This window comes from Sebastes fasciatus, chromosome 21 (genome assembly GCF_043250625.1).
Source record: "Sebastes fasciatus isolate fSebFas1 chromosome 21, fSebFas1.pri, whole genome shotgun sequence".
In the NCBI taxonomy this organism is placed as follows: domain Eukaryota; kingdom Metazoa; phylum Chordata; class Actinopteri; order Perciformes; family Sebastidae; genus Sebastes; species Sebastes fasciatus.
Genome location: NC_133815.1, coordinates 9,322,282 through 9,345,762, shown reverse-complemented (window position 1 = coordinate 9,345,762; position 23,481 = coordinate 9,322,282). Strand labels below are relative to the sequence as shown.

The 23,481-nt window shown below is 39.0% G+C and overlaps 1 protein-coding gene across 4 annotated transcripts in view; it reads right to left on the bottom strand.

Moving 5' to 3' along the window:
• Nucleotides 1-23,481, bottom strand: part of dlgap1b (discs, large (Drosophila) homolog-associated protein 1b) — a 260,605-nt gene that overhangs the window by 178,625 nt on the left and 58,499 nt on the right. The gene's annotated exons all lie outside the window — the stretch shown is intronic.

The window sequence follows — 23,481 nt, the reverse complement described above, 5'->3', positions numbered from 1 at the left end:
ACATAAATATGACAATAGAATAGAAATAATTTGGTGCCGACATGTAATTTCAATACATTATGTGCAATCACCACGTAATGCGCTGTAAAGAGGTCATGCGTGGTCATTTCACGTATTTCTGTGAGATCACAGAGCTGGATATGCTCTGAATTTGGAATTTAGCTTCTTTAAATGGTCATGTATGATGATAAAGTGGTTTATTTAAATAAGAGTGGAGGAGTGAAGGTAGAAACTTGTTTTGCACACAGGAACACATTAGAGCGAGTACATTCAGCTGATGATTCAGAAATCAGTAACATGCAGCAATAAGTGATTTTCAAGAGTCATATTTTAAAAGATGAATCTTTCGTAGAGGAGTAAAGGCCAAACAAACTCTCTCTCTCTGTGAAGAAATTGAATTTTACTTTCTGCTCATTCTTTTTATATATATAAAGAAATAAACTGCTAAATATTTGATGACACAATCTGAAATACTATCACGGTACTCTGGTTAACATCTGGCATTGTCTGGCCATTTCATATTGGAATTTGTTAACAATAAAATATAGAAAGCACAGACCCTGAACGTGGCAGAATTTCTTTGACACAAAGATGAATACAGAAGGGATTCATAGTGAGTGTTTTCTGCTTCTGTTCACAGCAAAAAAGACTCTTTCATTTGGCCTGTCGAAGAAGTTTTTGCCTCACTGCAAATAAGCATGTTGAGCAGAGCAACAAAAGAAAAGATCAAATATTTGAAGATGAAAAGACAACTTCCTACAACTGACTCTGCTATTGGACGTTAAAAATACACACTTTCACTGTCAGTTTTACAACTCACATATCAGATAGGACCAAAAAATATTTTTATTTTTTTTTAAACCTATACACAAAAAAAACAAAATACAGAAAAAAATTGTTACAGAGTATAAACAAACATTTACCAAGACATTTCCTGGGTGCTTAAAAATTCAGACTACAGAGAGACTGAAGATGCAAAGAGATTCACTCCAGAGCAAAGCCAATATCTGTGCCAGCTCTAATGAGGCCGTTTGATGTGATTAACTGCAGGGCAATTATTGATCTTTACCCGAAGCTGGAAGTAATAATGATACGGCAGACACATCTATGATCTATGATGAAGCGCTGGTTATATTTTGGATTTTTATTCCTGCTTATTACATCTTCACAAAAGCTTGTTGGCTGTACAATTGAAAGCACAGTAAATTAAAAAAAAGGTTTGCTACAGAATAAATTATCACAGAGGAGAATATTATAATAAAGCTTCAACTTTGCTGACAAAGTAACTCGACAGGATGTGTTTTAAATAGTTATTGTGTTGTTCTTGTAGGTGTGTGTGTGTGTGTGTGTGTGTGTGTGTGTGTGTGTGTAAATTCTGGAGGCACTGAGGATAGAAATCCCATCTGTATGGCAGTACGACTTTTGTGCTTTCTGACTCAGGGGCAAAACATCACACACACAAACACCCCTCACCACTGCCACCAGCACAAATACAAAATCCACAAAAAGCAAAGACCAGCTCAGTGCCTCCTCTGCGGTTTTGGCTCTGTTTGGTTCTTCTTCACATCTCAAAAAAAATCGACCGAAGTCATAATCCAAATGTTTATTTGCTTCACAACAGATTCAGGTGCCAAAAGAAACACAATCTTCTCTTTTTATGTGAGAAAATTCAGAACATTTCCACCGCTGTTTCTGCCTCTTGGTCCCCACAATCAATAAAAACATAACAATTGCCATATTGTTTTTTTGCCATATTGTTTTTTGCAGTCTTCAATGACTGGCATAATCTGTGGTTCAGGAAAATCTGTAAATTCCTCATGATATTTTGCAAACAAATATCATTTGACTATAATTACTGAATGAATTTTAAGTTCACTAGGGCTGTCAAAGTTAACGCGATAATGTCACACTAATTTCTTTAACGCAATAATGCAAATTGCGATTTTTAGGTTGTAGCGGGCTCAGTTTTAAAGCTCATCATCTGGATGTCATCTAACTTCCTAAAACTCAACAGCAACAAAACCGAGCTCATGGTTGTGGCACCCAAAGCCCTGCTCCGGAAGGTTGGAGATCTACACCTGGACGTTGACGGCTGCTCTTTCTCCCCTTCCTCGGAAGTCTGCAACCTGGGTGTCATTCTGGACCCAACTCTTTCATTCCAGTCTCACATCAGGTTCATCACCCAATCCGCCTTCTTCCACCTAAAAAACATCTCACGTCTCCGGCAATCACTCTCTGACTCTGTGGCAGAAACCCTCATCCATGCTTTCGTCACCTCCCGTTTGGACTACTGCAATGGAGCTCTGTCCGGGGTTCCTAGCAAAGCCCTGGACAGGCTCCAGTATGTGCAAAACTCAGCTGCCAGGGTTCTCATCCGCACCAAGCCCTGGCAGCACATCACCCCCACCCTCATCCACCTCCATTGGCTACCGGTCAAGTCCCGCATCACCTACAAAATCCTTCTCCTCACCTACAAATCCCTCAATGCCCTGGCTCCTCAGTACCTATCTGACCTCCTCCACCCCTACACACAGTCCCGGAACCTGAGATCCTCAGGCAAAGGTCAGCTCTCCATCCCTCACACAAGAATGCAAACTTTTGGGGACAGAGCTTTCAGTGTGACAACCCCCACCCTCTGGAACTCTCTCCCCATAGAGCTCCGCAACGCACCATCTCTGGACACCTTCAAAAGACTTCTCAAGACGCACCTCTTCACCAAGGCCTATGGCCTCCAATCACTGCTATGTTCCATTGTTGTGTTAATTTATGTCTTTGTTAAGCGTCCTTGGGTTTCTTGAAAGGCGCTATATAAATCCAAGTTATTATTATTATTATTATTATTATAATATGAAACTACAAAACTTAAGGAATCTACTGATACCGACCATATCATACTAGGTTGTCATGAAGGAGGCTAAATAATGCTCCAAACTTATGCAAAATTTTGGCGAGGACAAACTGGCATGACCATTTTGAAGAGTCCCTTGACCTCTGACCTCAATATATGTGAATGAAAATGGGTTCTATGGGTACCCAAGAGTCTCCCCTTTACAGACATGACCACTTTATGATAATCACATGCAGTTTGGGACAACTCAGTCAAGTCAGCACACTGACACACTGACAGCTGATGTTGAATGTCGGGCTTGAGTTTGCCATGTTATGACTTGAGGATATGCTTTCTGGTCAATATTTGTCATTGTTTTGTGTTGTTAATTGATTTCCAGTAATAAATATATACATACATTTGTATAAAGCAAGCATATTTGTCCACTCCCATGTTGATAAGAGTATTAAATACAAAATTTTTAACAGATAAAAAATGTGCAAATAGTTTGTGATTAATCGCAATTAATCATGGACAATCATACGATTAATCACGATTAAATATTTTAATCGATTGACAGCCCTAAAGTCCACATATGCATAATACCAAATCCTGATTGGCTTACAGTGCCACCTCCTCTAATTTAAATGTTTTGAATGGAGACAACCATATGTTTAGTTGTGAAGAGGAGGCTGTCTACAACTGGATGTTTTTGGTTCACTACCCTTACATTTACCCACTCAGGCACAACAAGTGCGAAGATGAATGGTTATTTTTACTTCCCGCAATGTATTTCTTTGCATGAAAATATGTAGGTGTACTCCGCTTTAATACTGGCATGCTGCGCCTGACTGCTCTCCACCACAATCATGTGAAACACAAGAAAAACCACGCAATAGATGGACTAAAATAGATGGATTGCACAGTGCAGCAGCAGCAGCAAATGAATCAAAGGCAGCGAGCTTGAGATAATCATAGCGAGGCACTCTGCAGAGAGATCAAAAGTAGAACGTTTCTGCACCTGCCAGTGTCTGGGCGGTGTGTGTTTCGGGGTTGGCTGGCTCTCACAGGGAAACAGGACTACACCTCCTATCCAGAAGGGACCCTAACACGTCAGGACTCATTTCTCAGGTCTTATTTGTGAGCATCTTGTTTTTCGAGGTTAAGGGCGATGTGAGACGCAGAGGGCGACATATGGGAAGGAAAACTGGTATTATTTGCTGAGGTGATGTGTTGAGGTGTTTCATCCGAAGAGTGTGATGTCTTACATCTCAAAAACACAATTATGCGAGTGCAAATGGCGAGATGGAAAGTGTCCTTTCGCATGAACTCTGACATCTTAACCTGGTTTGGCCGTTTGGGGGTTTCAGACACAGATGTTGAATCTATAATGCCCATTGCTTGTGTATGAGGAAGTATTGACATATCTCTCGATTGCTTTCTTTATCTAAATACCTCGCTCCTGTTGTTCTACTCTGTACTATTCCTTTTCTTAGCCTATCCTCAAGAAAAAAAAAACACAAATATACGTATTTAATTTATACTAAATGTAAAGTAAAAATCTGAATATAAAACCAAATTATTTATTAATGTATTAAATCTGCCTTCGCCCAATGCCAGCTAGGATCGGCTCCAGCCCCGCCTCGACCCTGAATAGGATAAGCGGTTACACATAATGGATGGATGTATTGAATCTGGTTGTTTGATATATTTAACAACACAAAACGAGCGAACACAAATTAAATAAGCTACTTAATCCAAAGGCTCTTCGTCCACCCACACATGTGTTTTCACTTAAGCCTGGTTACACCTCCTCTCAGAACTGTGAGGCCTCCCTTTACTCTGCTGTTTCACCTTGCAACGGTGTGCTAGCATACACCTTTACTATTTCTGTACCTCTGCGGTCTCAGAACCCATCGGCTATCGGTCTGACAATAAGCCTCTGGGGGCAAGGGGTTATATTTCTAGTGTTTCCGTTGTAGCCAGCGGATAACATTGTTTACAGTCCGATTAGCAACTTGAGATGCGAGACTGGAGTTTGAGTTGAGACACAACGTGTACGACCAGATTGTTTCACAAGTAGCCAGTTTACAAGCTAATTTTAAGCTTATCACTAGCAAAATCGTGGTCGGACGATAACCGGTAGGGTACCTGCACTCAACCAAAGCCTACTCAAACGTGATTGGTCAATACTACTCGAACTACAAACGAACGCTAAAGAACGCTTCCGATGCCAAAATCTTGTCCCGTTGCCTTCAGATTCTACATGTAAATACAGAATCTGTTTATCTCTATGCCAGTTGATAGTCAAACAGCAACAGGTGTTGTGGTAAACTTTGATATTAAGCTTTTGAGTGTTCAATTCGTTAAATTATTAAACCCTGTGCTCTTCCTGAAATGTCAAAATGTCTGCTGTGAAAAAGGTCCATTGAGGTCTTATCAGCCAGAATAAGTTCAAACATCTGTGCTGAGTCCAAAATCATTCCCTTGTTGTTCAATGGATTATTTTATAGTGAGCAGCAAGATTTCAGACATGTATGAATTATCATCATTTTCTTTTATTACAGACAGGTGTAGTGTCCCGTGGCTGTAATTTTCCCATCTATAAAATTGATGGATTGTTATCAGAAAGCAGACACTACCTTTTTTTTCATTCCATTGTTGGCATTTTTCAGGACACTCAAATAAAAATGGTTTACAAGATTAAAATGCTGTCAACAAACACGGGCAGAATGGAAGCAAAGCCACCGTGGCAGTGAAATGAAATCAAGTTTCAAGACTAATATAAAAGGGTTCAGCTAATTTAAAAGGAATTATGCACAGTTTATATTCGCTCTAAAAACGTAACACCAGCAGTGTGTACCTGTGTTAACACTCCTAAGTCAGAATAACAGGAAGGTTTTCCCGTTCTTCCACTTCTGGTGCCATTGCATGAATGCAGAATTATTGTAACTGATTAGACCTCTGCTATGCTGGAAGTCACGTGATGCAACCAAACTCTATGAACTCACATTGATAACAGTGTGGGAGTTATACCTGGATACACAGTTGATAAGAAAGAAAACACCAGTGTGGGCGGACTATAAGTACGTCAGGGCGTTAATAATCACCCTATCATGAAGACGTGTTTATTGCTACATTCAGGTCGATGTGACCTATCTTTTTCACATCAGCACATCTCAACACGTCACTGCAGGAAACGCACAGGTGTAATAAATAACATGAATAATTGACATCTGGCATTTCATTCAGGTAATGCAGCTCCAGGGCCTTGGTGTCGTGCACGCTCGCTCACTGTCACACACTTCAAATGGAACACAGCCATCGTTAATGTTATCAGTTACACCTGCTTATCATGCTGAGGTGCTGTTGGTGAGCATATTGAAGAACCGGAGATTTTACTACATTGTTTAAATGTATTCAAATAAAATATATTTGTACCAAAAATACATTTTCAAGTGCATGCACATCCTCTAATTAAAAAGTAAATATAATGTGAATTAATTCATAAATCAATTAGTTGTCAACTATTAAATTAATCACTATTTTCCATCAAAGTTACATCTCGCCCAGTACACTACCAACTTGATGTTCCATATATGTCTACGTTAAACGTTATCACACTATCACTGTATGCTATAATACGCTATATATAACACTAGGACTGTCCCAAATACCATTTTTTGGGCCTTGACGCTTCGCTGAGAAATATTCGAAGGTATTCAAAGCAGCACGGAGCGCGGCGGCTGACATGTTCTCCTGTCTGTCTGTCTCCATCTCCTCCGTTTCAGTGCACGGGACAGTGCTGCTGCCACACTACTGTAAACACACACACCTCTACACACAACAAACAGCGACATCTGTCTGAGAATAACTAATAATAATTAATGTTGAATATGAATAATGAATAATGTTGTGGGATTATTCCTTATTTCATGGGCTATTTGGGGATTTATACATTATTATTACACACTTAATTGTAAATTTATTTATTTTTCAATTAAAAAACAAAGCATTCGAATAGTGATTTGGAGATCGAATACCATGGTAACGGTCAAAGCTTTCGGGTCAGCCCTATGTAACACGGTCCTACATAAACAGCATAATCCTACATGGTGGCTATTTAAACTATCTGATAACTGTGGTACAAACTTGAACTTTTGCAAGATGTTATGCCAACATAAACAATTGTACCAAATATGTGCATAATTGTCTCTTACACGTATAAATACTGAATGTGAGGCCACTTAGTTCATTGAAAATGTTCAGAAAACTTCAGCACAGGATTGTCTGTTTACATCCTGCTGGAGCTGACCTCCTTGGCACTGATGCAACTCTCAAAACAGCACCAGGCTTGCTTTGAGGCAACACAATTGAAACGTGTGAAGAAATATTCAGGCAAAGTATTATTGTCAAACCTCTGACTGGAAAAAGCCCCAATTTTAATTAGCAGAGCGTGAGAATCCTGCAGGACTTTATATTCAATTTTCAAAGGAGGATCTGTTAATAACCTCTAAGTTGATTAAAGATCCTAATGATTTTATATCTATTTCATCTATTAAAGCAGTATCATTCATTTCCTCAAACTTTCTTCTCAAGGACCTTGATAATACGTGCACCCGTACGTGGCACCGCTGACATTTCTGAGCTCATTTTTCCTCCTGTTTGTTCTGGATGATTAATGACGGACCACGCACACACATAATGTAGCTCCCCTTTGTGCTCAGGCTGCTACGTTTCTCCTCATGTACATTCAGATGCCTCAAGTGAGCGCCAGACTCTATTTGACTTGCTGGATTCAGTTCCACCTGCGGGGCTTTACCGACCAAAAGAGATTCTCCTCGGCTCCACTATACAAGCACTCAGGCGTTGATGAAAAGTCGTGCCCCTTTCAGAGTCTCGCCGCAGTGTGGCACGGTGTGACTGAACTGACTTATCAATGAAACATAAAGAAAAAGGGGACGCTCTGGGTTATGGAATGTTTCATTTATGCCCAGCGTGAAAATGTAAATGAGCTTCTATAGATGTCATGTGAGGATCTATGTTAGAGCTGGGGGAAAAAATCTTACATTTGAGATGCTCACAGTGGACAGTCAGGTCATGTTGAGATGGAATATTTTCCTATTCTCAAGTGTGGTGACGTCAAGCAGACGCTCTTGACAATGAAAGTAGGGTTTTTGAAATGCATATTTACAGAAATTATCATCCCTGTTTCACTATCTCATGATTTCATTATGTGCAATTAGATGAAAAGAGAACTTTTGTAATAATTGCTTGTAATTATTGGATAGCCGGCGCCTATTAGCATTTTGCTTGTTCCATGATTTAAAAGTGCCCTGTAAACCGCCAACCGTAATAGATCTACGAGGAACAATTACCTTTAAAGGGATGATAATGACGGACTAAGTAGAAACCAATTTACCTGCTTCTGCAACGACAGCACAGTTGCTGCATAGCGTCAAGAGGATGTTATTTGCCAGTGTGGCACACTGAGTAAATAATAAATGCGACTGAACATAAACTTGTATCGACTAAAACATTACACAAGGAAAAAGTTAGACTTTAACAATTGCTGCAGACTATATGGATGTGCCTTTAAAACATGGTTTCCCTGTCAAGTGAAATTCATTCACAGGTAATATACACTCTGGAGCCCGCGCTGGAATGGAGAGCCACTTTTCTCTGACCCTTCTGGCCACCAGGCGAGCTGTTATCGACAAATACGTCTGTCGCCCCGGCGGACCCTGCTGAAATCTTTAAAATGAGCCCAGGGAGATCGCGGCTCAAAATTGAAAATGTCTGCTTCCACTTACACTGAAGAAATAAACAACTTTTGGACAATGCATGTCCCTAAGTGACCTTCTTTGCCTCTTTAATTTGCAATTTACGGCACAGCGGCGAGCATACTAATGTTTAATTAGCTCCCCGTATTGCATTTCTGTGAGTCTCAGAAAGTTTGGTGTCAAATTCAAATGACTGTCAAAGTTCACATTTTTCTTTTATAAAAGCTGAAGGACATTTTTATTTATTTTTTTCTGGTAACATAGCAACACAGTCGTGCATCTATTGTGGAAATGATGAGAAGGAAGTGCGTCACCTGACTTAATTCTCCAGTGAGAACTAAGATGCTAAGAAGGTGATGTGTTTTCTCACCTCTACACCCGTATGAAACAGGTGTAAACATGTGATCTTACAGTTTAAAACTTGATCATGTGGTTAGAAAAATACTGAAAGCATGTAAGAGTGAAATTCAGATTGAAATAGTCCTGTATTGACTGTGTTGTGGGTGCCATCTGCTGGTTATTCTTGTGCAAAAAGCCAAATCTGTGCTTTACTCAATTCTACCACTAGGAGGACACTGCACTATCAAGCAGAGCAGAGGGCTTCAAACAATTTCCATGACTGAAAATACTATCAATTGATAAAAACTCCACCATAAAATGCCATATATATCCTGCAGTGTTTAGAGCTATGTTTTCCAGATAAGGTCTGTGTGTGTTTTTCCTTTTACCTCACAGATAAAGCCACACATGCTGCAGCAGCACTATCACTATTCTAACTTATCAGAGTTAATAGATAAGCCTTACAGACTGCCTGCCTCTGTCCCATAGTGACCCGGCAATAACTGCAGCCCTATCAGTGATAACAGGTACAATAACAACATGTAGCTATGGATAAGAACACTGTAGAAAGCATTATGCAATGGAAGGCTCCTCTAAATTGGCTAAGCATTGAATAACACGTATAAATGCACATGGATAAAGTCACACATGAATCATATCATGACCTCAAAGTGAAAGATTGGGTGTTTTTAAATGAATAAGCCCCAGTTAATAATGAAGTAACGGAAGAATTGAAAAGTTGTAATAGTTCAAGCTACCCAGTCGTCATCATCATAATGATGATATAATGATGCCATGTCGTATTATCCAGCAGCTTATTATATGAATAGCTTTTATTACACATTAAACCCCTTAAGAGGACATTTTTTGTAATGACAGTATCAATTACGCTGTGTGTTGATAAAATACTGTGTTTATGGTTAATTATATTGAAGCTAATTTATTTTTATTTCATCACAGTGCTGTATTTTATGGAGGACACACAGTTAAGTGTGATTTCTTTCAATTCTTCTCTATAAATGAGGATGATAATTTTCAGATTTTTTTGCTTTAGAAGTCAATGTTTGGTTTTTATTCAAGACCCATGCACCATGATGTCCTTCTAAAAAAACACAAAGGAAACAAATAGAAAGGAATATCTTTTATGCTTTGTGATAAAGCATAAAATACGGTCATTTCAAAATCTGCCTCGCAGTGTGAACTTGCTTGAAAAGCAGCAGTGCCCTGATGCAAGGCTGAAGACACGATTCAAAACAAAAGAAAATCACATGCTTACAACGCATCAAGGCTTCATCTGTGTCAAGTGCAGGGCAGGCCAACAAGGACAATGGTAGGACAGTTGTAGGGGGACACACTGTTCAAATCTCCAGCCAATCCTGTGACTTTGAAAATCACATGATGTCAGTGAGTCTTTGGCTGTCAGATGTGTCATAATCACACAGTGAAGTCAAGGTTTTGGACTGTAAAACAGCAGGAGACAATCTGTTTGAATTCATGTTCTGGTGTGAATTTTTCTCTTTTAACATTTATTTCAACTCTTCAAGAAAAAATTTCCCGAAATGACCTCTGTGTTTAACTATTTTATATCTGCTGTACAACTTACGCAAGTTTTATTTGTTTTATTTTGTTACACTGTCGGTTGAAATACTAAATTTATGCAGGTATGTCACAGTCTTTCCGAGCAACGTTTAATTAATGTTGGTTTTTATAGGTCAAGTGGAAATCATCTGAGAACAGTAAACAAGGCGAGTTTACTTTTTAACTTTTACACATTTTTTTTCCCACACTTACCCTATTTGGCAACAGGGTGTTCAGCACTTCCCCTGATACGAGGCCACGGTGTTAAACATTAAGCTATAGCCAGAGACAGTTCAGGTAGAGGTTACCTCAGGTGAAGGTGGTGTGATCTTAAGTAATGCACTTTTGGCAAAGAGAATGACTGTAAACACGCCATGCTTATATAATACAGACGTAGGCAAAGTTGTTGGTAACGTTCCGTTAAAGAGAGAAAAACCCACAATGGTCACTGAAATAACTTGAAACTGACAAAAGTAATAATAAATAAAAATTCACTGAAAATTAACTAATGAAAATCAGATATTGTTTTTGAATTATGGTTCAGCAGAATCATTTAAAAAAACAAACTAATGAAACTGGCCTAGACAAAAATGATGGTAACATTAACTTAATATTTTGTTGCACAACCTTTTGAGGCCTCACTGCAATCAAGTGATTTCTGTAACTCTCAATGAGACTTCTGCACCTGTTGACAGGTATGTTGGCCCACTCCTCGTGAGCAAACTGCTCCAGCTGTCTCAGGTTTGAAGGGTGCCTTCTCCAGACAGCATGTGTCAGCTCCTTCCACAGATGTTCAATAGGATTTAGATCAGGGCTCATAGAAGGCCACTTCAGAATAGTCCAATGTTTTGTTCTTAGCCATTCTTGGGTGTTTTTAGATGTGTTTTGGGTCATTATCCTGTTTGAGGACCCATGACCTGCAACTGAGACCAAACTTTCTGACACTGGGCAGCACATTTCGCTCCAGAATGCCTTGATAGTCTTGAGATTTCATTGCACCCTGCACAGATTCAAGACACCCTGTGCCAGATGCAACAAAGCAGCCCCATAACATAACCGAGCCTCCTCCATGTTTCACATTAGGTACAGTGTTCTTTTCTTTGGATGCTTCATCTCTTCGTCTGTGAACATAGAGCTGATGTGACTTGCCAAAAAGCTCCAGTTTTGTCTCATCTGTCCAAAGGACATTCTCCCAGAAGCTTTGTGGCTTGTCAATATGCATTTTGGAAAATTCCAGTCTCGCTTTTTTATGATTTGGTGTCCTCCTCGGTTGTCTTCCATTAAGTCCACTTTGGCTCAAACAGTGACGGATGGTGCGATCTGACACTGATGTACCTTGACCTTGGAGTTCACCTCTAATCTCTTTGGAAGTTGTTCTGGGCTCTTTGGTTACCATTCGTATTATCCGTCTCTTCAATATGTCATCAATTTTCCTCTTGCGGCCACGTCCAGGGAGGTAGGCTACAGTCCCATGGACCTTAAACTTCTGAATAATATGTGCAGCTGTAGTCACAGGAACGTCAAGCTGCTTGGAGATGGTCTTATAGCCTTTACCTTTAACATGAAGGTCTATAATGTTCTTTCTGATCTCCTGAGACAACTCTCTCCTTAGCTTTCTGTGGTCCATGTTCAGTGTGGTACACACCATGATGCCAAACAGCACAGTGACTACTTTTCACCCTTTAAATAGGCAGACTGACTGATTACAAGTTTGAAGACACCTGTGATGCTAATTACAGGACACACCTTAGTTTAATATGTCCCTATGGTCACATTATTTTCAATCTTTTCTAGGGCTACCATCATTTTTGTCTAGGCCAGTTTCATCAGTTTGTTTTTTAAAATGATTCTGTTGAACCACAATTCAAAAGCAACAGCTGATTTTCATTAGTTCATTTTCAGTAAATTTTTATTTATTATTACTTTTGTCAGTTTCAAGTTATTTCAGTGACCATTGTGGGTTTTTCTCTCTTTAACGGAACGTTACCAACAACTTTGCCTACGTCTGTATAACCTGCCTAACAGCTTCAACAGAGGAAGTGACTATCATTAAAGATGCTCATAAAGAGAAACTAAGACTTGAATGGAATTAATATTGCACTATTGCATTCATTTTGGACAGTTAATAGTATGACAATAGTGTGAAGTTATGACTTTATTCTCATAATATTCAGACTTTTTTTCTCATTAAGTTATGACTTTATTCTCATAATATTCTGACTTTTTTTCTCGTCAAGTTATGACTTTATTCTCGTAATATTCTGACTTTTTTTCTCATAAAGTTGTGACTTTATTCTCATAATATTATGACTTCTTTCTTGTAAAGTTGTGACTTTATTCTGTAAATGTAGAAGTCAATGTTTGGTTTTTATTCAAGACCCATGCACCATGATGTCCTTCTAAAAAAACACAAAGGAAACAAATAGAAAGGAATATCTTTTATGCTTTGTGATAAAGCATAAAATACGGTCATTTCAAAATCTGCCTCGCAGTGTGAACTTGCTTGAAAAGCAGCAGTGCCCTGATGCAAGGCTGAAGACACGATTCAAAACAAAAGAAAATCACATGCTTACAACGCATCAAGGCTTCATCTGTGTCAAGTGCAGGGCAGGCCAACAAGGACAATGGTAGGACAGTTGTAGCGGGACACACTGTTCAAATCTCCAGCCAATCCTGTGACTTTGAAAATCACATGATGTCAGTGAGTCTTTGGCTGTCAGATGTGTCATAATCACACAGTGAAGTCAAGGTTTTGGACTGTGAAACAGCAGGAGACAATCTGTTTGAATTCATGTTCTGGTGTGAATTTTTCTCTTTTAACATTTATTTCAACTCTTCAAGAAAAAATGTCCCGAAATGACCTCTGTGTTTAACTATTTTATATCTGCTGTACAACTTACGCAAGTTTTATTTGTTTTATTTTGTTACACTGTCGGTTGAAATACTAAATTTATGCAGTTATGTCACAGTCTTTCCGAGCAACGTTTAATTAATGTTGGTTTTTATAGGTCAAGTGGAAATCGTCTGAGAACAGTAAACAAGGCGAGTTTACTTTTTAACTTTTACAAAAAAATTTCCCCACACTAACCCTATTTGGCAACAGGGTGTTCAGCACCTCCCCTGATACGAGGCCACAGTGTTAAACATTAAGCTATAGCCAGAGACAATTCAGGTAGAGGTTACCTCAGGTGAAGGTGGTGTGATCTTAAGTGATGCACTTTTGGCAAAGAGAATGACTGTAAACACACCATGCTTATATAATATAACCTGCCTAACAGCTTCAACAGAGGAAGTGACTATCATTAAAGATGCTCATAAAGAGAAACTAAGACTTGAATGGAATTAATATTGCACTATTGCATTCATTTTGGACAGTTAATAGTATGACAATAGTGTGAAGTTATGACTTTATTCTCATAATATTCAGACTTTTTTTCTCATTAAGTTATGACTTTATTCTCGTAATATTCTGACTTTTTTTCTCATAAAGTTGTGACTTTATTCTGTAAATGTAGAAGTCAATGTTTGGTTTTTATTCAAGATCCATGCACCATGATGTCCTTCTAAAAAAACACAAAGGAAACAAATAGAAAGGAATATCTTTTATGCTTTGTGATAAAGCATAAAATACGGTCATTTCAAAATCTGCCTCGCAGTGTGAACTTGCTTGAAAAGCAGCAGTGCCCTGATGCAAGGCTGAAGACACGATTCAAAACAAAAGAAAATCACATGCTTACAACGCATCAAGGCTTCATCTGTGTCAAGTGCAGGGCAGGCCAACAAGGACAATGGTAGGACAGTTGTAGGGGGACACACTATTCAAATCTCCAGCCAATCCTGTGACTTTGAAAATCACATGATGTCAGTGAGTCTTTGGCTGTCAGATGTGTCATAATCACACAGTGAAGTCAAGGTTTTGGACTGTGAAACAGCAGGAGACAATCTGTTTGAATTCATGTTCTGGTGTGAATTTTTCTCTTTTAACATTTATTTCAACTCTTCAAGAAAAAATGTCCCGAAATGACCTCTGTGTTTAACTATTTTATATCTGCTGTACAACTTACGCAAGTTTTATTTGTTTTATTTTGTTACACCGTCGGTTGAAATACAAAATTTATGCAGGTATGTCACAGTCTTTCCGAGCAACGTTTAATTAATGTTGGTTTTTATAGGTCAAGTGGAAATCGTCTGAGAACAGTAAACAAGGCGAGTTTACTTTTTAACTTTTACACATTTTTTTCCCCACACTTACCCTATTTGGCAACAGGGTGTTCAGCACCTCCCCTGATACGAGGCCACGGTGTTAAACATTAAGCTATAGCCAGAGACAGTTCGGGTAGAGGTTACCTCAGGTGAAGGTGGTGTGATCTTAAGTGATGCACTTTTGGCAAAGTGTAAACACGCCATGCTTATATAATACAGACGTAGGCAAAGTTGTTGGTAACGTTCCGTTAAAGAGAGAAAAACCCACAATGGTCACTGAAATAACTTGAAACTGACAAAAGTAATAATAAATAAAAATTCACTGAAAATTAACTAATGAAAATCAGATATTGTTTTTGAATTATGGTTCAGCAGAATCATTTAAAAAAACAAACTAATGAAACTGGCCTAGACAAAAATGATGGTAACATTAACTTAATATTTTGTTGCACAACCTTTTGAGGCAATCACTGCAATCAAGTGATTTCTGTAACTCTCAATGAGACTTCTGCACCTGTTGACAGGTATGTTGGCCCACTCCTCGTGAGCAAACTGCTCCAGCTGTCTCAGGTTTGAAGGGTGCCTTCTCCAGACAGCATGTTTTAGCTCCTTCCACAGATGTTCAATAGGATTTAGATCAGGGCTCATAGAAGGCCACTTCAGAATAGTCCAATGTTTTGTTCTTAGCCATTCTTGGGTGTTTTTAGCTGTGTTTTGGGTCATTATCCTGTTTGAGGACCCATGACCTGCAACTGAGACCAAGCTTTCTGACACTGGGCAGCACATTTCGCTCCAGAATGCCTTGATAGTCTTGAGATTTCATTGCACCCTGCACAGATTCAAGACACCCTGTGCCAGATGCAACAAAGCAGCCCCATAACATAACCGAGCCTCCTCCATGTTTCACATTAGGTACAGTGTTCTTTTCTTTGGATGCTTCATCTCTTCGTCTGTGAACATAGAGCTGATGTGACTTGCCAAAAAGCTCCAGTTTTGTCTCATCTGTCCAAAGGACATTCTCCCAGAAGCTTTGTGGCTTGTCAATATGCATTTTGGAAAATTCCAGTCTCGCTTTTTTATGATTTGGTGTCCTCCTCGGTTGTCTTCCATTAAGTCCACTTTGGCTCAAACAGTGACGGATGGTGCGATCTGACACTGATGTACTTTGACCTTGGAGTTCACCTCTAATCTCTTTGGAAGTTGTTCTGGGTTCTTTGGTTACCATTCGTATTATCCGTCTCTTCAATATGTCATCAATTTTCCTCTTGCGGCCACGTCCAGGGAGGTAGGCTACAGTCCCATGGACCTTAAACTTTTGAATAATATGTGCAGCTGTAGTCACAGGAACGTCAAGCTGCTTGGAGATGGTCTTATAGCCTTTACCTTTAACATGAAGGTCTATAATGTTCTTTCTGATCTCCTGAGACAACTCTCTCCTTAGCTTTCTGTGGTCCATGTTCAGTGTGGTACACACCATGATGCCAAACAGCACAGTGACTACTTTTCACCCTTTAAATAGGCAGACTGACTGATTACAAGTTTGAAGACACCTGTGATGCTAATTACAGGACACACCTTAGTTTAATATGTCCCTATGGTCAAATTATTTTCAATCTTTTCTAGGGCTACCATCATTTTTGTCTAGGCCAGTTTCATCAGTTTGTTTTTTAAAATGATTCTGTTGAACCACAATTCAAAAGCAACAGCTGATTTTCATTAGTTCATTTTCAGTAAATTTTTATTTATTATTACTTTTGTCAGTTTCAAGTTATTTCAGTGACCATTGTGGATTTTTCTCTCTTTAACGGAACGTTACCAACAACTTTGCCTACGTCTGTATAACCTGCCTAACAGCTTCAACAGAGGAAGTGACTATCATTAAAGATGCTCATAAAGAGAAACTAAGACTTGAATGGAATTAATATTGCACTATTGCATTCATTTTGGACAGTTAATAGTATGACAATAGTGTGAAGTTATGACTTTATTCTCATAATATTCAGACTTTTTTTCTCATTAAGTTATGACTTTATTCTCGTAATATTCTGACTTTTTTTCTCATAAAGTTGTGACTTTATTCTCATAATATTATGACTTTTTTTCTCGTCAAGTTATGACTTTATTCTCGTAATATTCTGACTTTTTTTCTCATAAAGTTGTGACTTTATTCTCATAATATTATGACTTCTTTCTTGTAAAGTTGTGACTTTATTCTGTAAATCTCAGATTTTTTTCCCTCAATGTGACCTCAAATGTTTTGCAGCTCCAGACAGATTTTTTCTTTTGTTTTTTTGCCTAACATGGCTCTTTTGATAGACTAAATCATCTAAATCCTTTAGATACTAGCTGTCAAACATGACGTATCACCCCTTTTTAATCAGAAGCTGAAGCAGAAATACTTTATTGATCCCTGGTGGGGAAATTGGGGCGTTACAGTTGCTCTTGTATAAACATAAGAAATGTAAGAAAATAGAAATAAAGGAGTATGTGACATGTAAATTATGTACATAATGCTACAAGGTGTACATAGTGCTACAATATAAACAAAATATATGTACAAAAATTTAAAAATTTAATATAAGAAAATGAGAATATAAAAAATATGAAATATGTACAAATATTTGCATTAAGACGTGCAATATATAGCATATAACCACAGTGCAAAAAAGTAAATACAAAATGCTGAGAAGTAGGGATGCACCGATACCGGATCGGATAATAGGGGCCAATACTGACTATTATTAAAATAATAAATCGTACACCAGCAACTATACTGTATGTATATATATGAAATTTCAATTCCTGTTTATGTTTTAGCCAATTTGAATTGTAATTCCTGTTAATTTTGAAGATTTTTTACCAAGTTGCTAATGTATGATTTATTATTTTAATTAATAATAAAGAACAATTCAGTAAATGTATATCTATGTATTTATTTGTAACATTTGGTTTTACAAAGTTAAGAAAGCAATGTTTAAGGCTTGATGTTGCCTTACATATAAAATAATGTTCCTAGTCACTTCCACACAGTGAGGCCTACAGCTTATTAATTCAACACTGGTATCGGATAGGTACTCGGTATCGGCCGATACCTCAAAGCCCAGGTATCGCTATCGGTATCGGTATCGGGGCTGAAAAAGTTGGATCGGTGCATCCCTACTATTAAGTGTGTAAATATAAATGCCAGAATGGTATAAATAAGAAATGAATATGAATATTTTTTGAATGTACAGTATAAATGCAGTATTAATAAACAGTATTGCACAGTTGAAGTTTTGCACAAATTATTGTAGAGTTAAGTCAGTATTGTATATAGTAGCAGCTGATGGGTGAAATAAGTCCATGTCCAGTCTATTGACTCAGAGTGTGTGACACTCAGAGGGAGGAGTTGTAAAGATTGATGGCCAAGAATGACTTCCTGTGGCGCTCTGTAGTGCATCTCGGTGGAATGAGTCGCGCAATGAATGTACTCCTGTGTTTGAGCAGCACGTCATGGAGTGGGCCGGTGGATTGAACAAACATCAGCATGATAAGAACCACCTAAAACGACAGAAACTATCTTTGGGAAAGAAAATTGTTTATTTTTCTCTCATCTAACTCTCAGCAAGAAAACAAATAAGTGTAATTCCCAAGATGTTGAACTATTTCTATAAATTGAATGTATTTGAATCATGCTATTGCATTGATTTTGGACAGCAAAGTGAATTGAGTTTTGGAGTTGATGACTGACAGAATTTTGTTGACATTTCAAATGACTGAGTTTTAATAGCTATTAGTCATCCCAGTAAAGTCACCATGGATGGGTGCTGACATAGTGAGTTGTCTCATTAGTCACTGTCTGTGAAGCAGCTTCAGGATCTGTCGAAAGGATTACATCACCATTAAATTCTGTCTCTGTGCAGTTCAGCTTGAGGAGAAACTTGTTAAAATTTACCAAATGAAACACCAATGTGCAATACTGCATAAAGATCATGTGAGGTGTATTTTAGGAGTATTGTCCCTCTGTAAACAAACTCTCTCTATTTGTCTCTCTCACGCCATAGACACAAGAATATACCCACTGGGGCAGCAGCTGCGATTGGCCCAGAATGACACCTGAGCAGACAGACAGGGATCATTTAGGATGCCGATTGGCTGTTGGAACCGTGCTGTTCACATCACATCTAGTGTAGCTGACTTGAATAGAGCTTTTGTGTAAATATGCCACATATACAGCCAGGGGGGAACAGAATCATGCTGTAATCTAAAGCAGTCCAATACAATAGCCCTGCAACAAAAATAGCAGTTTTTGTGGAGCTTATAATGTTCAGTTTTTGTGAGATTGTCAAAGAAGTGTTGATTCAACACTGTGGTAAGTTTTGAGTTTGTGGTTGTGAGTCATCTGTTTACCATAAAGTAATTAAAAAATACAGTCAGCAGCCCCGCTGTAGGTACAGATAACAATCTCAAGTGTTTCCCTTTAAAGTGAAATAGCTATTAAAAGGTCAACGGCAGCAATAAGCTTAGCACTGGGAAGCTCACAGATGATAAGAGCAGCAGGCAGTTTATCATGACAGACATACAGTAGTGAAGGCCAGAGGTGTGGACTCGAGTCACATGACTTGGACTCGAGTTAGACTCAAGTCACAAATTTGATGACTGTAGACTTGACTTGACAAAATCCAAAAAGACTTGCAACTCGACCTGGATTTTAACACCATTGACTTGAGACTTCACTTGGACTTGAGCCTTTTGACTTGAAAATACTTACCTTCCCCCAAAATGTCATTACATTTGGTGAAGAGCACATGACTTGTTAAGGTCTCGAAACTGAAAGTTTAGGACTTGGGACTTGACTTGGGACTTGCCTGTCTTAACTTGGGACTTGACTGTCTTGACTTGGAACTTGACTTGGGACTTACCTGTCTTGACTTGGAACTTGACCAGGGACTTGACTGTCCTGACTTGGAACTTGACTGTCTTGGCTTGGGACTTGACTTGGGACTTGACTTGGGACTTGCCTGCCTTAAATTGGGACTTGACTGTCTCGACTTGGAACTTGACTTGGAACTTGACTGTCCTGATTTGGGACTTGACTGTCCTGAATTGGGATTTGACTCTGGACTTGCCTGTCTGGACTTGAGACTTGACTGTCTTGACTTAGGACTTGACTTGGGACTTGACTGTCTTGACTTGGGACTTGACTTGGGACTTGACTGTCCTGACTTGTGATTTAACTTGTGACTTGACTGTCTTGACTTGGGACTTGACTTGGGACTTGACTGTCCTGACTTGTGACTTGACTTGTGACTTGACTGTCTTGAGTTGTGACTTGACTGTACTGACTTGGGACTTGACTTGGGACTTGACTGTCCTGACTTGGGACTTGACTCTGGACTTGCCTGTCTTGACTTGGGAGTTGACTGTCTTAACTTGGGACTTGACTTGGGACTTGACTGTCCTGACTTGGGACTTGACTTGGGACTTGACTGTCTTGACTTGGGACTTGACTTAGGACTTGACTGTCCTGATTTGGGACTTGACTCTGGACTTGCCTGTCTTGACTTGGGACTTGACTGTCTTAACTTGGGACTTGACTGTCTTGACTTGGGACTTGACTGTCTTAACTTGGGACTTGACTGTCTTAACTTGGGACTTGACTGTCTTGACTTGGGACTTGACTGTCTTAACTTGGGACTTGACTGTCTTGACTTGGGACTTGAATGCAAAGACTTGAGACTAACTCGTGACTTGCAAAACACTGACTTGGTCCCACCTCTGATGGCTGTGTATCAACATATGTGCTTTTTTAGCAGAGTGTTAGATGAGAAGATTGAATGATAGCACGCTCAATCTCCTCATTAAACTCTCTGCAAGAAAAGTGAATAATTTAAAATAATATTTCACAAAATGTTAAACTATTCCTTTAAACAATCAGATAGAAACTTTGTATTCACTGAATAGCAGAGTTTGTTTGGCTTGTAGCTCTGATTCAGGGTGTGTTTATATCATTCTTACAAACCCAATATATTCTTGCTGTTTTGGCGTGAATATAGGCATGCTGTGCAGGAGTAAGTTAATGTAGTATCTGGCTATGAAATAAGGTGAGCTGCTCTGAAACAATTCTGGATCTGAACGCTGTAGAACAAAGGGGGCTGGGAGATTGCATCCTGGTGCCACGCCCTCGGGCTGTAGAGTCAGGGCCTTTACGGCACCCTTTGTTAAGCTGCTTGATACACTCTATACCCAGAATCCTCTTTCATCTTTCATGGCACAGAGATACTGAAAATGTGGTGTGTATCCAGAGTACCCAGAATGCATTGAAGCATTGAGGAATTTTGAGCAAACTATGGATTAATAACCTTAAAAAGGGATGGATGCTGCAGGTGCATTTACATGAAAATACCCTCTTTAATAAAGGCTGTCTACATGTGCAGTATCTTAGCACTTAGAAAGGAATAAACACAATGATTTTTGACACCTGAACCAGAAGGAATAAACAGCATGAAGCTGAAAACCGTTTCCGTCTTAATCAACCCTCCGAGAGGGCGGATTAGGATGTCTCCCTTCATAATTTCACACAGGATTGAGGAAAGAAAATTGTCAAGCCTGAGTTTGATAGATCAATTTACCAGCAGGCTTTTCCTTTAGCTATAATTCAATCCCTCCCAGTCTAACAGCATAATCTATGACACGCTTGATCTGCTATTCATTTGAAGTGTCGTAGCATCCTGCTTTATCTTCTGATGTGATGAGACTTCCTCTACGCCGCAGCGCCGGCTTGTGCCGGTTGCTAGGAGCTATTTGCTATATGCCGGGTCATTTTCATGGTTATTACGGAGCCACATTAACTAACTTGTAATTTCAACCTACACGTTAATGCACATGTTACTGTCAGGAGGAGCACAAGAAGTGAAATTAGGGATCATAATTCCTGCAGGGTCTCACAATTTTCCCTATTAACCTTATTTTCCTTCCTTCAATTAATAAGATATTTAATGTGTCTTCTTGTGTGGAAGTTCTCTTAAGTCACACATATACACTTTTTCTTAGATTACAGACACTGACACCCCCGCACACACTCCCACTGCTGTAGGCTTTTATCCTCGGGTACATGGATTGCCAAGAACTACAAAGAGAAATGTAATAATTTGGGGAACACACTCCTTCTCATAGACCTTCAACACACTCACTGAGGCAGAGAAGAATACTATAGCTGGATTAATGGGGTGGTGGAGTAGTTTTGGGCCTTGGAGAGCCCCCCGTAGGTGCACCCTTCTCATTTTGACCTTCTTTCCCCCTTTGTGAAACCGTGAAGCTCTGGTGATTTATCTGTGTTAACCACATGGACCACTGAAATTAAGATAGAGTGAATATGACTGATGTCATTATCTATGGATTGCAGCAAAGTGAATGTTGGTTTAGGACCACAACAGCGTGTTTGTAAAGAGGTCATGATTGAGGATGTATGCTATTATATCAAAGCGTCCTTATAAAGAGGAAGAAAAAAGCAGAAGTTCCTCTTTTGATAGTCTTCTCATCCAATAAGACATGCTGTATTTGTTCAAGCCTTCTTGCACACACCAACACCACTCTAAGCATTCAGAAATGAGACAAGGGGGGACAAATGCAAACTTTTCAACCCTCAATATACTTTCATGCTTGACTTGTTTGGTACAAAATAGTGAAACAGCTCCAGTGGAGTGCAGCTGTGACATTTATATTTAACCATTCAGTTATCACTGCCATTTTTGAAATGGCATTTTCTCATTCTATTCAAGTGGAACCAATTTAAAACTCGGTCAATTTGAATGCGCTGTCTGGAAACTGTAATACCTATAAGATGACTTATATACCCATGTGAAATACTAACATTCAAAAACTCATTCTGAAACTGCTGTAGTGGGACTAAAGCAGCTCCTTTATCTTTTAAATTGTGTGATGACATGGTTAATAACTTATAATGTGAAAGTCTCTGGAATAAAATAGCTTCCCCTCCACCGCATTTGCCGTCACTGTTTGTAGGTAGTCGACAGTCATGCTCGCGGCTCTGAGAGACCAGAAACAGCAATGCTTTGAGCTTAATGTTAACATCAGCATGCTAATTTGCTCACAATGACAATGCTAACATGATGATGCTAAAGCAGGTGCAATGATTACTATGTGCTCCATCTAAGTATGGCATGTTGGCATGCTTGCATTTGCTAATTAGCACTAAAGTGTTAAGCACAGGACAGTGCATTAATATGTGCACCAAATTTCATTGCAATCCCTCCCATAGTTGCAGAGACATTCACTCAAGAGCACAAATTTGAACCTTATGTGCCGCTGAAGGAAAAGTCGTGGATCACGAAAGTCTTCAAGATACATCATCATGAATGTCTGTACAAATTTGTTTTCAATTATTCACAGTAATTGGGGCATTGTTCTCCTCCACATGGCACATCAAATCAGCCATAAAAAGAAGCGATAAATTCAGCAGTTGGGTTAAGGCTTGAAGCTGGGCGACAACTAGAAACCAGTCCCTTCATTTGGTGCAGAACTAATTTTTGGTTCTGCAATTTATCACCACATTATTGCCAAAAAAAATACAATGAATACAACACCCTGAGACATCAGCGGCGTAATTACACTAAAAAAAGGCTTTTAATTAAACTTAACTGAAAAGAAATGCTATCTGATTGATATGCTTTCTGTTTTTGTTTTCCAAATTTGCTGTAGGTCATGAATCATCGCTTCATTTTGCAAGCCAATTTGCATGAAAAAAAGATG